The following is a 15,544-nucleotide window of genomic DNA, read 5'->3' as shown; positions in this document are numbered from 1 at the left end:
GAAGAAAAACATCAGCGTGGTAGTTAAATATGATGTCGTACACAAACTGGAAGCCAGTGAAGCAAATTAGGGTGTTTGCTGCAAATGCACATAAAAGTAAGGGGAATTATAATTTTAGTAATGCACAGACCAACTGAAGTCATTAAATGTCTAACCACACTTTGTCCCTGCACACATGCTGCATGCACTGTTAAAATGTTGAGTTATGGGATGAATTTAGGCCAAAGGAAATCACAGGATCCTGATGTTAAGGCTATTAAATGACTAATAATCTGTGACAGTGTGATCTCATTAATAAAAACGTGGGGGTATAATTTTAACCCCAGTTAAAAGGAATGGGGGGTGGAGGTGGCTAATTCAAAAATGCACTGTAGTGAATTTTTACAGCTCAAGTCTGGCTGGCTGCGGGTCATGGCTTTGCATTCCCCCCATGGTAAATATTTGCAACAGATTTTTCCTGCAGGACAATGGTTCCTTTCACTACAGCAGGTCCTATAACCTCGGAGTGAACACGAGGTCAGGGCAAATAAACAAGGTGGTTGTACCAAGCTGAGCGGCTCCACTGATTCTTGGGCCGGGCCTTCTACATACCAGGCCCTCGGCTCTCTCCACCTCGCCACCTGAGTCTGAGTGCTGACAGATGTTTCTGTGCCTGGCTAAAAAGGAAAGGGGAGACAGAGAGAGAGAAAATGAGGCAGCTTTCCTCTGTCTGTCCCCCTCCCCAACATGTCCACATCTTTTTCTAACAATGTGACTGTGTCCACTTTCCTAATGCACCCTCCAACACCTTCACTACTACAGTGCATACAGTAACACAAATCATTAAAAGAAATAAAATATGCCTGTGTTTAGAACCAGCATGTGTAAACTGGGTTAGACTTTAGCCCTGAATGTGTGTTTATGTGCAGCAGCACATGCAAAAAGGGAAAATGATACTGCACTCTACAAGTATTGTCTTCCCTATGTGTTTATGTATGTTTGTATTTACATACACACCAGGCTTTCAAAAGAAATCCTGATAATTCAATATTAGTTTCCACCCTTGACATCACTCCTGTTCTGCAGAAGCGGTTCACATTAGCAGCCTGACAGTGCGAGCTACTGGCGGCTACCGCAAGTTGTAATGAGTTCAAGGCCCCGCTCGGGCCCGAGGCAGCAGACGGTAAACAGTTGTTACCAGTTGTTTTTTGGTGAGCTCAGACAAAGCCTCTCTGCGTGAGAAACAACAGCAACAGCTGGGCTGAGCAGAGTGAGACATCGATCTGCGAGCTCGTTCTTTTACACCCCTCCGAGCACTCGTCTGGCAGTCAGCAGGAGCAGCAGTGCATGCCAAAGCTGGGCACGGTGCTCCAAAAAAAAAAGAAAAACCCTGTTAACCAGTCGTTTAATCTGGTGCTGAGTCTCCAAACTTTAAATATAGAAACTTTACATTATTATATTTGTTATATTACAGATTTTTAATTGTAGCGCAGATGAAGATGCATTTGAAACGACTAGAATAATTCACTGAAACGTTTTCAATTATGCAGCACAATATTGGTTGATGTTTTAATTTCCAATCTAGAGCAGAGTAATTATAATATGTTTTTAAAACAAACAAAAAATAAAAATAACATAAAAATGAAAAATTTAAACATCTTTAATAATATGACTTCTTTAATTTGGATATGTATTAATATATATTTTTTTATTATTATTTTAAAAAATGAATTAATAGAATAAATTTGCTTTTGAAATCATGTTGGCCATGAAGAGCCCAGTTAAAAGTATCAAAGCGGGGAGACAAGAGACTGGCGTTTAATCTAATCTATGTTCTAATAGTTGGGGGGACATTAATTATTGATAAGGCTGGCAATTGATTGGTTAATAAGATAATGTAATTGAGAAATGAAAATCATCAGAGTTGAGTGTGTGTGTGTGTGTGTCGACTCCAACCTGAGCCGCATGGGGGAGGTGGGAGTTCGGGGGGAGGTCTTAGGGGATTGCCCCTACATAGGCTTCCATCATTACTGCCACACTATAAAAGCAGAGTGGTGATTAAAAGGATTTGATTGATTTGACTCTCATTGGGATAGGCTGTCCTTGTTCCGTCACTGGGCTCCGCCTGCATAAAAAAAAAAAAAAAGCGTGTGTGTGTATAAATGTATTCAGAGTGTGTTGATGCAGAAAATCAAATAAAATAATTAACCAAATGTGTGTGAAGATTTGAGCATATTTGTAGCTTGGACCTCTGCGTGTGAGTAAGCAAAGAAATGAACAGTAGTAATGAATGAGTACAAGTCTGTGTTTATTTATTTATTTGAACCGTACAGTATGTTTGAATTTATGTTTGTGAGTGTGTGTCTGGACCTGCAGACGTCGTCGAAGTTGTACAGTGAAACGTGCATGTGAGAGTGTGTGTGAGTGTGAGACTGTGTATCCATGCCGTCAAGAGGTGGCCCCACTCCCTCAGTTTTCACTCGCCTTTTGTCTGCACTCTGTACTGTACTCCACAGCTCAAACACACACACACACACACACACCACTCACACATATACGTACACACACACACACACACACACACACACACAGAGCTCCAACCCACCCTCAGAGACGGAGACAGACCCTACCGCCTGACACAAAAGCTATTGATTTTACTATCTGCTGCAATGAATGATCTTCCTTAGCCAATTTCTGAATTTAGAAATGAGTTCAATACTAATAATGATAGTGGAAGGATTCTTTAAACCGTTCGAGCCGAGAAGGGGGGAACGGAGGGGAGAGAAAGAAGGAGGGAGAGTGGGAGAAGAAGAGGAAGGAAGTGAAGATTTGTGTGTGTTTGGCTTGGGAAAAAGAGAGGATATGATTTCTCGCCATGGGTGAGATTAAACAAAGATGACACCAATGGTTTTAAAAGTCTAAATTACTACATTCTACCCTCAAATACAATTACTCTTATTTGGCTTTCTTCAATGGGCTGAGAATGGAATAAGTCAGTGGTGGGATTTCTCTCTCTCTCTCTCTTTCTTTTTTTTTTTATATACTTTTAACAACTCCCAACTTTTATATGTTTCATCCACCTATTTTCATGCACCGCTCTTCTGCTTTTTATGACGCAATTTTCAATATACAGCATTCTTGCAGGCTTGCTCCTTAATCCATTCATGTATTTCATGCGCCATAAAGACAAAACTAGTTCAGTTTCTATTTTGCATCTCACAAATGTTCCATAAAATAAAAAAAAATAGCCACATAAATATTTAACATGGCCTCTGTTTAGATGGGTGAAACTATTTATGTCAAATTAAACAACACATACGCTGAGCAGCTCAGTGGAAGAGCCCAGCAAGATGGAACTTCTACAAATTTTATTTCTGCATGTACATTTTTTTTTCCTGCTTATTCAGAAAACTGTCATAAAACGCCAAGACCTTGTTAAACCTTGCATGTGGTGATCATGCCGTAAAAAGTGTGTGTTACAGAAATACGGACAGATGTGTGAATGTTTGCATGAGCAAAAATTACAGAGGGCGCATACATCTTTCTATATGTGTTTGCCTACGCGGACTTATGAGTCTCTTTCCTCTCTCTCGCTCCTTTATTTGGGCAGGCAGCGGCATGGTGGGGTGATGTGTGTTAATCAGAAGCCCCGTGCCCTGTTGAGGTGTTAATTCACCTCCCCGTTACAGAGAGGTGTAGATTAATAGATAAGGAAGGTCTGAGCGAGGGTCAGCGTGATACGTCCCAGACTGTGTTCACCCTCTTGTCAGACACCTGCCTGGATTAAGCCGCCGGCTTCTCTCTCCGTTGTGCGCAGGTGAGAGGTCGACCATTTACCCAGTTCATTGGGCTCTCATTCGGTTTTCAAGGTGGGGCGGATCTGCATAAAGGCTCTGGCATCTGTATGCTTCGCAGCGTTCGTCTGCACGGGGGGTCCTGCACAGTGAGGTAGAGGAGCGGACAGGCGACGCAGGATCTGCCGCAGAGGATTACAGTAAATATACTTTGAGACTTGGGAGGAGACGAAGAGTGGTTATAATAGTGAAAATGCTGTGGATTTATTTTTAATTTATTTTTCTTTGAATTTCCACTGTAGTGCAACACAAACCTCAAAAGGGGAGAGTGTTTTTTCGTCTATTCAGGAATTTTCTTGGAGTGAGGACAAGAAAATCCTCAGCAAACAGAAAAAAAATAAAAAGGGGGGAAAAGGGATAAATCGGGTTGGGGAAGGAGAAAACGCATGAAACATGAAACTCTGCAAATTTGACTTATAACAAGCAAAATTACACCCTGCTGTCATTTAAATTATGGCTGCCCTCTATAAAGGTGTCTTTTAGGTGCATTAATTGAATTCGGCACTATTTCCCAATAATAATCTGTAAAGTTCAGCCGTCCATCCTTCATGAGATCCCTGCCGCGTACCAGAGGAGTATCTATTTCAGTGGCTTAATTTATTTTCATGATTCGCCGATAATGACGGCCATGCAGGCTGTACATCAGAATTAACCTTCATTTCACTGAGGTATATTACGATGACAGTCCCCGACACATTTCACCTACACAAAGGGCATTCTCTTCCTCTCTCTCTCCTTCTTACTCTCACTTTCTCCCCCTGCCTAGTCCGTCCCTGCCCCTGCTGTATAATCATCCTCGGCAGACCAAGATTGTTTGATAGCCGATTAATTTTCATAGGAAATCAAGTGGCCAGCTCTTTCTCTCTATCGCTCTTTCTTTATTTCTCCCTCTTACGTTCTCGCCTCCCAAACACATACACACGCTTCTCTTCAACAATGGTGAACAGCGCTTGTGCTTGGTGACTTTTTCTGTCAATTAGGTATTTTATTTAATCTCATCCCACTTTTTTTTCTCTAATAAATTGCATTTCCTCCCCTCCCCCCCTCCCTCCCTCCTTTTCTGATATCTCCAGCGTGGTTAATTTATTTTGGACGATGCCAACGTAACAAAAGTGCTGTAAATTAATCAGGGGACATCAAGCGAAAGGGGGTCCTTCGCTCGCTCTCTGTTTCTAATTTCTATGCAAACCATTAAATGTCAGATATAGATTCCACCATTTGCTATGTTCTCAGTCAAAAGATTTCATTAGGGACCTGACGTCACATTTTGAAGGCAGCACCGGATCATTTCTGTCCTATTTTCTCCCTCATGAGCTCTTTGTTCTTCACCCCTCTGTAGGATCCTGCCACTAAAAAGGCCCCTATACAAATGACAATAATAGATTTCACTAAGCACCACCGCAACGCCGTGATGGCCTATTTAGAGAGAAACCAAAGAAACATTCAATTTGTGGCATTAACCAGGGCACATGCAAAGGTTGCCAAAAAACTGATTAAGAAATTACAGAATTGGTCTTCTCTGCTTGAAGTTCTCTTTCTCTCTTCTTATTTTTCTCTCTCTCCCTCTCATTGACATGGCATCTGTAATGAGGAGGGCTGGTAATTAGAATATTCTGGAGAGGTGATCCCTGCTGGAGCTGGCAGCCAGAAGACTGATCTCGCTCTCACTCTGTCTATTCTGTATTATTTCTTTCCTCTGTCACAAGGGCCTGGACACAGAACAGACAGAAAAACAGCTGTCTGATGACCAGACTCTCGGTGGATGTCTCTCACTCTTCTTTGTGTGAGTGTGACTGTGAGTCTCACAAGCGGGCTCTTCAGAGCCCCTCTGCCAGCAAATAAATATAATCAATCTCCCATTTACATAGAAATAGGCTTCTCCCCTTCATCCTAATAATCTGCTCAGCATCCTCAGAGAGGGAAAATAATATTCACTCCACATGGCAATTTCGTATTTATCATTAGATGGCTTTATTGATTGTTGTTTCTTTTTTGTGAGATAATTTTTTTCCACTTGATTTTATTAGAGGATATTGAAGGCATGTAGGGCTGACATGGCACATATGCTCTATTATTTCCTGCCCAGGGACGATTATCGTTATTGACACTGTCACGTCTTCCCCCTCGTCATCAGTTATCGCTGCTTACTGTGCAGAGATCCAGGAAGCCGCAGTGTGGGGAAGAAGGGGGTACGAAGGCGTTCAAGACATCATCACGGGCACTTAATGGGTGTAAACTGCAGGGGCGCTGCACACGTGCGGCTGCGTGCCGCTAATGTGGCTCATTCCACTTTGTGTCATGTCGATGATAAGGGGTGACCGGTGGGGCACCGACTGACTGTCAATCCCACTTTGGACAAACAATTCCTCTGTCAGTGTGATCACGAGCACCAGGGGCATCAAACACATTCATACAGCAACAAGAAAGCATAAAGGAGAAACAGAGACACACTTGGAAGCAGTGAAACTTATCAAATTCTAATTACTTATTGCTGTCTAATTAAAACTTAACTAAATGGAAATCTTGATGGAAACAGAATGCTGACAGGATTAGGATCTTATCAATGAACACTTGCATGAAAAAGATCTTAACAGGGCACTTTGACATTTTGGTTTTGAGTTTGTTTTTCGTCTCTTCTCCTCTTCTCCGCTGCACTTCAGAGACTTCTCGCTTAATAAACACTTGACTGCCTGTCAAAGAATCCTTTAGCCATCTCAATGCAGACATGAGAGGCTGGAATCTGTAATGTTGTTGTTGAAATGCCATCTGCCAAACAGAGACAAACATCACTTTATCATATACTGTATAATACAACCGCTGAGGTTAACGCGCTGTATAATGAGCAAATTAGCTGCCGTGCTATTCTCGGGGACCGCTATCATCTGCATCTGTTAGTTGATCTTCAGCTTGTTATACAGTTAACCTGTCACTCATTCCGTGTGATTACTTCAACAAGTACGTGGAGGACCCAGATGAACAGAGATCATGTTTTGCATCAGATCTGTTGCATTAAAAAAAGTTTGGTCCACTGTGCAGCACGCAATAAGTAAACAATGGCGGCATTTTTAGGATATACAAAGCATGCCCCTTTCTAATAACTGGCTTAGCTTAAAAGTGGATTGTGTAATCACGAGATGAAAGGCGATTTGTTCAGAATCGAAGTTGATCCAGGATGTGTGCTGTCGAAAAAGCAAAGAGACAGCGGTGAAAGACAGTGAAGGTACAGTAAAAGATCATCAACAGACGCTGACAAAGTGGTGCAATTAAGATGAATTGGGATCTGACAAAATGTTTGTCTGAGGTGTAAACACACGAGTCAACAGTACCGAAGATCTAACAGGAAAACAGCAGAAATAGATCACAGCGTTTAACAGCTTGTCAGGATCAAACAAGATAATTAAAAATGTAGAAATTCCACGGGAGATTAGACTTCTCTGAAGCAAATGAGACATTTTCCGTTGATGAGGGGGAAAAAAACAAGCTGTTTCCTTTGCAGCGATACAGACAAAAGATAGCGAACACATCATACTGGAGGCTGTTTGTAGATAGTAAATAACCAGAAGTGTACTGCTGATAAAAACACTGGAAAACAATGAGAAGATGGAGGCACAGGACAAAAAAAAAAGTGGTGTCGGCGTGCTTAGTGTGTACTTTGTGTAATGTGCCTGGGAGCAAGTGAATGCATAGGTGTAGCGGGATGATTTAGCTTCTCTCCGCCAGCCATGATCGCCGAGTGCAATACAAAAAAAAAAAAAAAACGCAAATGAACAAAACCTGTCATTCAGGAATTACAATGGGACAGTGCACTGCAAAATACATATGTTCTTTGAAGTCCTTAATTCAGCAAAATTATATATACACAGCACAGTATATATATAAAAAACTTTATATCTAATTAAAATGATAACTGCATTCTCATTTTTCAAACTCTCATATCCTGAGGGCCAATTGGGATGAGTGCTTTTTTTTTCCTCCCATGTGGCTGCAGTTTCCCTCCCTCTCTCTCCCCGTCTCTCTCTCTCTCTATCAGTCTGTCTCTTTCTCCATCTCTCCCTCTCTCCGTCTTTCCCTCACTCCACTGTGGCTCAGTGAACTGCTCCTACAGCAATATCCCATCATTACCATCTCCCCAGCTGAGCTTCAGCCAGCCATTATCATGCGGCATTATTAATCTTCTTGTCTTATCAACTTGCAAATCACAAACCATTGAGCCTTATGGCGCAGTTTGGGGTGCGCCGTTATTCATTTTGTAGGTCTACCTAGCCTCCGAGTCTTTCTAATCACCTGACGATTGTCACTTTCTTACTGTTGCCCTGGCCTTCTCATGGCCCCGGTGCTCTGTAGCACAGGAAAGGATCCAACTGTTTCACTTCATCTTCTTACTCACTCGCTCTCACTCACCTAGACCTACTATATCTTTCTTTAATGTGTCCACACAGATATTGATGTCCCTCACACATTCTGTCTCTCTTGGACTTTTACATTATACATGTGTGCACACTGGTTATGTCATACCAACGTATTGATAACATGCAAAGTTCAAAAAATTGTCACTCATTACTTCTAACTTGGTCTTTTCTACTTATTCTTTGATCAGACATTTTGCCAATTCTAGACTGTATTTCACTGCTTAACAGTTGCTGCATAGCTGTTTAGAAAGTATTTAGTTTTTGAGAGTTTGCCTTTTGTTAATTGTTATTTTTAACAATTTTATTTTAACATTCAGGGAATAATTCAGGTTTTTTACTTATAATAGAAAAAAAAAACTTTGGGCCCAGCTGTTGAAAGCGGTCGACAGCAAGTGGGATAAATTTTATTAATGGGCAAGCATTTACATGAATCTGCCCAGGGCTGACCCCTCTGCCTGACACATACGTCCACAATGTTTCTGTCATCTCTCCCTCTCTCGCTCTCACTGCTGATATTAGTATTCAAGGGAGGAACAGCGTGCAGAAGAAAGGTGAAGAGAGGGAAAGTTTCTTTAAAGACACACCATTGACCCCTGATTTTTGCTCTCCCTTAAGTTTGCTTTTCTGCAGGGCTAAAATATTCACTCAAGAAAATGTGATGTGGTTATGGCTATGCTACTTGTAGAAAATGTGTATAACAAAATTGCAAGGAATGTGTGTTCCTCTGTGTGTGTATCTAAATTTGCATTTCCTTTGAAAACTTTGCATGATAAATCACCTTTTTCCCCCATAGCTCATTAAGCACCATACAACAGGTACTGGGCATGAAATATTTAGCAGAAGACAAAGTGTTTCATGTGCTCCTATGGACCCAGCTATTACCCAGGCCTTTCGCATTACATCCGCTAAAAACAGCCCACCCTTTGATCTTCATTATCATTTGGTTAAATATTTCAAATATGCTTTCGTATATTTGATTAACATCTTTCAGAATTATTCAGTAAAACAGATTAGATCTGAATGTTCAGCTGCTATGATGAAATTGTGATTACCCTTGCATCACTAGGAATCTAATGACATTTAGGAAGGAGGGGTAATATTTTATTTGATCAATACTGTATATGGCAATGCATACTGGACAGTTCATAAAACTTCATGTATCAACTTCCCCACTGCATTCAAATATGTGCTTATAAGCCCTGGGTATTAATATTCACACTGAGAGTATTTTAGAGCACATTTCAGAGCACTGCGTGCTCGACATTGTAATTTCTAAGCTTATCTAATCAATTCTGCAAGCTCCATCGGCCTCATATCAGGCCTCGTGAAAGAAATCAGCTCAGTAGCACCTTCAGAACACTTATAAATAATGAAAAACAGCTTTTAAAAGAAAGAAGCGCTTAAGGAAAAAAAATGTTGATTAGAAAAGTGCCTTTTATCCATGCCTTCAAATCTTTCACATTCCGAAGATGCGTTGGACTCCGGGCAAACCACGACGAATAAAGTACCCCTATCTGGCCAGCAAAAAAAAAAAGAAGTATTAATTTTTGAGATAAAAAGTGCTGACAGCACAGAATAAGCCAGGTGGTATTTGGATATGAGCAGTGAAGATGAGATGAGAGCCCAGAAGATCACTTTCATCTTGTGTGTAGAGTTGTCCTTGAAAACTTGTCTGAACTCTGTGCTGTCTGGAGATCACCATGTAGCTTGTCTTGGCATTTCAGTCATTGGCGGGTTTGTCTGTGAAACTCCAACATGTCAAAACCAACATTCGACACAGGTGGTATGGGTCAGTTGATTCACCGGATGAGTCATGATTTAAAGGCAGAGGGTGTAAGCGTAGAGCTATTGTCTGAAGGAGGGACAGAAAGTTAAAACATAGGTGCAAGGAAGAAGGAGGGAAAAGAGGAAAAAAAAAAAGAAAACTTTTACATGGTTAACAGCATGTGTCCTAATTTGTCATGCTGGTGCTATGCAGGGATAGGCGGAAGGTGGGCAGGGTGAGTGAAAATACAGCGTTTTTATGCCCATCTATAAATTAGGAGCGGTGGGTTGATGAGCAGTGAAGGAGAGTCGTGTCTCAGCTCAGAGACAGAAAGAGGGGGAGAAAGAAACTGTGCTACTACAGCAGCCAGATGATACACACACACACACACACACACACACACACACACACACACACACAAAGATACACTGAGGTGTTGATGACAGTTATCCTGTTAGGCTGTTATAGAAAAGACTGCTGGGCAACACACACACACGCACAGATACACACTCACACACACAGCTGGCAGGCACTGAGGCCCTTGTGCATCTCCTCCAGTGAGGATTTGCATTCTGCTCCTGGCAGGTCGACCGACAAATTGCCCAGGCAGCCGTGGGAGACACTGGCTGAGGGGAGAGACGCTGCTCAGAAAGTGCCTCATCCGTCTCATACTCTCTGTGGAACCACTCCTGCATCACACCTCACTTCCTAAGGCACGGCTGATAGGGGAGGACAAGCAAGGACTGTCTTTTGGAGACCGGAAGGCCTGGTGGCCATTGCCGGACCTTCCCTCCCTGGGGCCAGGAGGGGCTTGGAGGCCAGTGTCCCCCCCCGAGCTCGCCTTAGGCCAGCAGCCCTGGGGCTATCGTTCACAAATCAGGCCCCGTTTTCCCAATCAAAGACAGAGACTGGAGGAAACTGGCCTAAAGTGCTGCTTAGTGCCTTGAATAATTCACCAACTGAAATGCCGTAACACAAACCAACCATCCACGGAAATTAGAGGATATCAGGAGACTACCACAACCTTGTCCTGACCACACAAAATTTCAAAAGTACTTCTTAAAAAGCAAATCTCAATCTTTAATCAGCTGATAAAATTTACGGCAAGAAGGGACGGGATATGATCAATTAGGAAGAACTGCAAGCATACTGTAATTATACATCACAAGTGATTTTTTATGTAATATTTCCTATATTTTTATTAAATGAGGGAAGTTCTGCAGCCTTATTAACACTGAAATTAAATAGGGATGATGTAAAAAGACTAATGTTGAAACTGTTGGTAATGGAAGCATAGTTGCGGTATGGCATTTAAAAGTTACTTCCCATCAAAGAGTGAACTTCAGAAAAGACGTGCTCAGCCCACAAAACAGGACTTAAATGAAAATTAGGATTCAATTTTTTTAAAAACTGTATAGTCAGCATTTAGACAAATGTTAAAGTGAGTGAGCGTGTGCATTCAGAACACATTTACACAAAGTCCCATGTGTTTAGGCTAATTAGGGGGTCTAATTGTTGCCTGTTCACCCTGGTCCGAGAGCTGTGTAGTGCTGCCTGTGTTAAGGGCCAAATTACCAGTTGATGTTGTCTCCTGTGAGTCCAGAACACCAAATGTCAACAATTATCACCCCCAGGTGTTCATGCCCTAACAGCATGTCTGCCAGACTGAGTCAACCCCACCTATGGCTCCTACTCAGGAAGAAAAGGGAGTTGGAGAGAGTTGGAAATGCCGGAGTGAGGAACACAACGCCGTAGATACGAGTGAAAAAGTAGTAAAGGTAGTCAAATAAATAACAGGGAAAGGGGAATGTGAGAGAGAAAGCAGGCAGGGGAGTTGGGTGTGAGAAATAATGGGACAAAGAGAAGGGGAACAGAAAAAATGGAAAGGCACCGTCCAAAGTGTCAGTGCTGCCTACATAGGTGCCAGCCTCTGAGGCACGGCACACAGTTTAATAGATGCATGTGTGTTTGTGTTCAGTAGATACAGTATGTACATTCCCAGCTTCCCACTTGTGTTTGTTGCCACTCTGCCCTCTCTCCCTTTGCTTAATGAGGCTGGACGCGTGGCTGCCTCAGCACCTGCCGTGGGTGGCCACAGGGTTAATCCCGCCTGGCTTCCTCTCTTACTTCGGCTTCTGTCTCTCTCTCTCTTCTATGCCTCTGGGCTGCTGACGGCAGCAGGCAGTGTACGAGAGGGCGATGAGGAGGGAGGGGAGGTGACAGGAAGCGCAGATACCCCGGGGTTCCCCCCTCCAGCACAGCAGAATGAGTTGTACCAGACACCGCTGGATACCTGACAAGCGGACGCCTTCATAAATTACCAAATGAAGATTGATCGTGCAAACCCCTCACCCCTTTTTGTGTCACCATACAGGCAGATGTACACATAGGCAGGGTAAAATTCACACACGCGCATGCATTGTCGCAAACAGACAAGAGCTACACTAGAAAATACATAACAAAAACGCAAACATAGGTGCGCGTACACACCGACAGTGGCCACTGCCCCTGCTTTGTGTCAGACCCCTGGTAAAAGTTATCAGGCTGCTTCATGCTCCACCAGTTAGACACAACAGTCAGTCAAGTGGGCAGTCAGTCAGACTGGTGATGCAGACTCCATTACAGGTGCTGTCAGCAAGGCCAAAGGAAGCTGTATTATTTATGGAGGGCCAAGGCATCTAAAGAAAGTACAAGGAGGGTGTGAATGTGTGCGCCCTCAAATCAAGAATGGTGTGTGGAAAATGCCTCTTATTCTCTCCTGGAAAGGTACACATGGACACACGTGCACACACACTCTATGGCAAATGTTAAAATGTATAGTGTCTGCATGACTGACCCTAACATCACTGTATGTGTGCTGAACGTACAACGCTTTTCCTCTCCTTACTCAAGTGCATAAAGAGGTGGATTTTCAATACAAGGACCATTCACCTGAGATTGATGCGTCTCTGTTTGATGCGTAAAGATCATCTACACCAACTTGCCTCTACCCGACAGAGTCATGGAAGCTCCTAAAACCATCCACATCAGCAGAACATCCACAACACATACACAGAACTCACAGAAGTTAATCGACTTGTGAAATCACAATCAGAACACCGTCTCTCCCTTACACATTCTCTCTTTCCAGGAACAGTCACCTTGCCTTGGAAGTTGCTTACTCAACAGACCTTGTTACGGTGTAAACCTTTACCACTGCAGCCTCCGCCAAAAGGTCAGCACTGTCTCAGCCAATCTCATTTCAATGGGGGCCTGCTCCGTTATGATCGCGCCATTATCATAAGCTGATTCACAAATTGGCGCAGTAAGGGATGATGGGATGGGGGGCCATGAAGTGCTAGGTGGGATAATGCAAGATAGAAGGTAGTGAAGGGATATGTGCAAAAGGTTACGCAGCATGTTCAGACAACAAACTAGCCTTGGTCAGAGGGGCGAGCGCCTGTCTCTGATGATGCCTGTCTCCCATCTCCTATCTGGACTGTGCCGGTAAATTGGCAGCACTCCAATGAGAGACAGAGACAGAGGCAGAAAGAATGAGATAGAGTGTGGAAAAAAGAGAGGAGTGTAACCTAACTCCCTCCTTAAAGGAGGCTTTTACATGTGTAGACACACTAGAATGACTTGAGGGCCTGTCAGCAAGCTGAGAAAAGAGCTGAAGAGAGGAGGTAGAGAGGAAAGAAAAGTCAAATAAATCTGACTGATACTCTCCTCCGTCGGTTGGCCAAAATGCCAGATGCAATGTAAATCATGATGCGCTGACTGTCTGTCCCGGCCGAGCTGACATTACCCCACCAGCTGTCTCCGCTTTACGATTTGGCCAATCATCTCATCTAGAGGCACAGGCGCAAAGATTGATGTTTATTCAGAACCGGTCGACATATTTCAGCTACACAACCAGCAAAAGAGACACTTTAACATTAATCAAGCCTCTGTAACAGAACCCAGGATAATTTAATATGCCATATAGGGGACACAGGGAGACCAAAGAGGATTCCAGCATATCCATTTATCTCTACCCTATCTGAAACAGTGGCCAGGAAAGTTTAGAGAGGGTCAAGTTCATGGTTTGACATGCCTTCATATTCCTCTTAAATATTAATACTGTGCACCTTTGATTTCCACACAGTTGCTCTAATGTGCCATAAAGAGCAGCCACTGAGACCTTATGGGCTGTATGTGTGGGGTCAAACTCTTGAGGTGTGCAGTAATGACAGTTATTAAAATCTAACAAATGCATATGTGTTTGCAGCATAAAGTCAATACTGCCTAAACCTGCGTCCAAGTGGAACGACATAGTTTGTTCCTAGAGTTTTCCACCATCACAAAAAAGCTATTCTGGGAGCAGTGGAGGGAAATGGTGGAATGTATAATGTCATGGCCATAATAAGCAGTATTTTTACAACTATTAAACCGAAGCCATAAGTCAGGTTCAAATGGACAAAATGGGACGGACAAGGAAGCCAAACAGAGAACGGAAATGGCAAAAACAAGACAAATTGTTCTGGCTTTCTTCCCAAGCAGCACACATTAGCAACAGTGTAAGTACTGTATTGTGCCCTGGTTTTGACCCTTGTGAGTGCTTTGGCTTCACCGAGCTGTCACAACGACGCAATTTCATGTATGTTTCCACAGGTGAGCAGTTAAAAATGTTCCAAAAGCTGGGGTCTGTCTGTAAAGAATTACTGGCTGCTGTCATTTCCCCAAAACATCCTCCATCTCTACATAATCAAACCTTGGAGTAAAGAGACTAAAAAAATATATACAGGTTCTTAATACACACACACACACACACACACACCACAAAAGCAGTGTCTCCCTGCTCAACACAGAAATAACGGCAAGTTTAAATAATTCTGGAGAGCGGCTGGCCAATAAATTTCCGAGCAGAGGTTAATTTAGTGAGGGGAAACCTCGCTGCAATTACCTTGTTCGATGCCTCCCCTCCGAATGCCCTCAGGGCCCCGTCTGAAATGTCACCCAAGAGGAGGAATGGAGGGCTGGAGGTTTGGTGGGATGGAGACCCAGTTCAGGATGCTGCCATGAAAAACAAAGTAATCAGGACAGGCTAAATGCTAACAACAATGGAGTCCTATTAGTGTCTATCACCAGAGTGAGCTGAAACTACTCTCCATCAATACTCGTCTTTCCCTTTTAATTTTCATCTGATTTTCTACATAAATTAACTGCAAACAGAGGAAAGACACAAATAAAGACAGAGAGGAAAATAGCAGCAAAAAAGCTTTAAAACAGAATAAAATGTGTCTCAGCTAATGTGATTTTAATAACTAGAAAAAAACTAGAATTCTAATCACATTAGTAATGCATACATAACAACCACGTTCCTCTATGTCAAATGGCATACATTATTTTGGTACCATGACAGGAGGTGTCACGCAGTTAGTGACTTACCCCAGGTCCTATTTCATGTGATTTTGTGGATCAGTGACAGAATGACTCCCCACTCCCTTCATCATCCACTACGCTTGCCTGCCAATACACAGGACTCCATCTTCATCACATTCCCATAAGCTCTGGGC

Source organism: Anabas testudineus, chromosome 23 (genome assembly GCF_900324465.2).
Source record: "Anabas testudineus chromosome 23, fAnaTes1.2, whole genome shotgun sequence".
NCBI classification, from domain to species: domain Eukaryota; kingdom Metazoa; phylum Chordata; class Actinopteri; order Anabantiformes; family Anabantidae; genus Anabas; species Anabas testudineus.
This window is presented reverse-complemented; position numbering follows the sequence as displayed.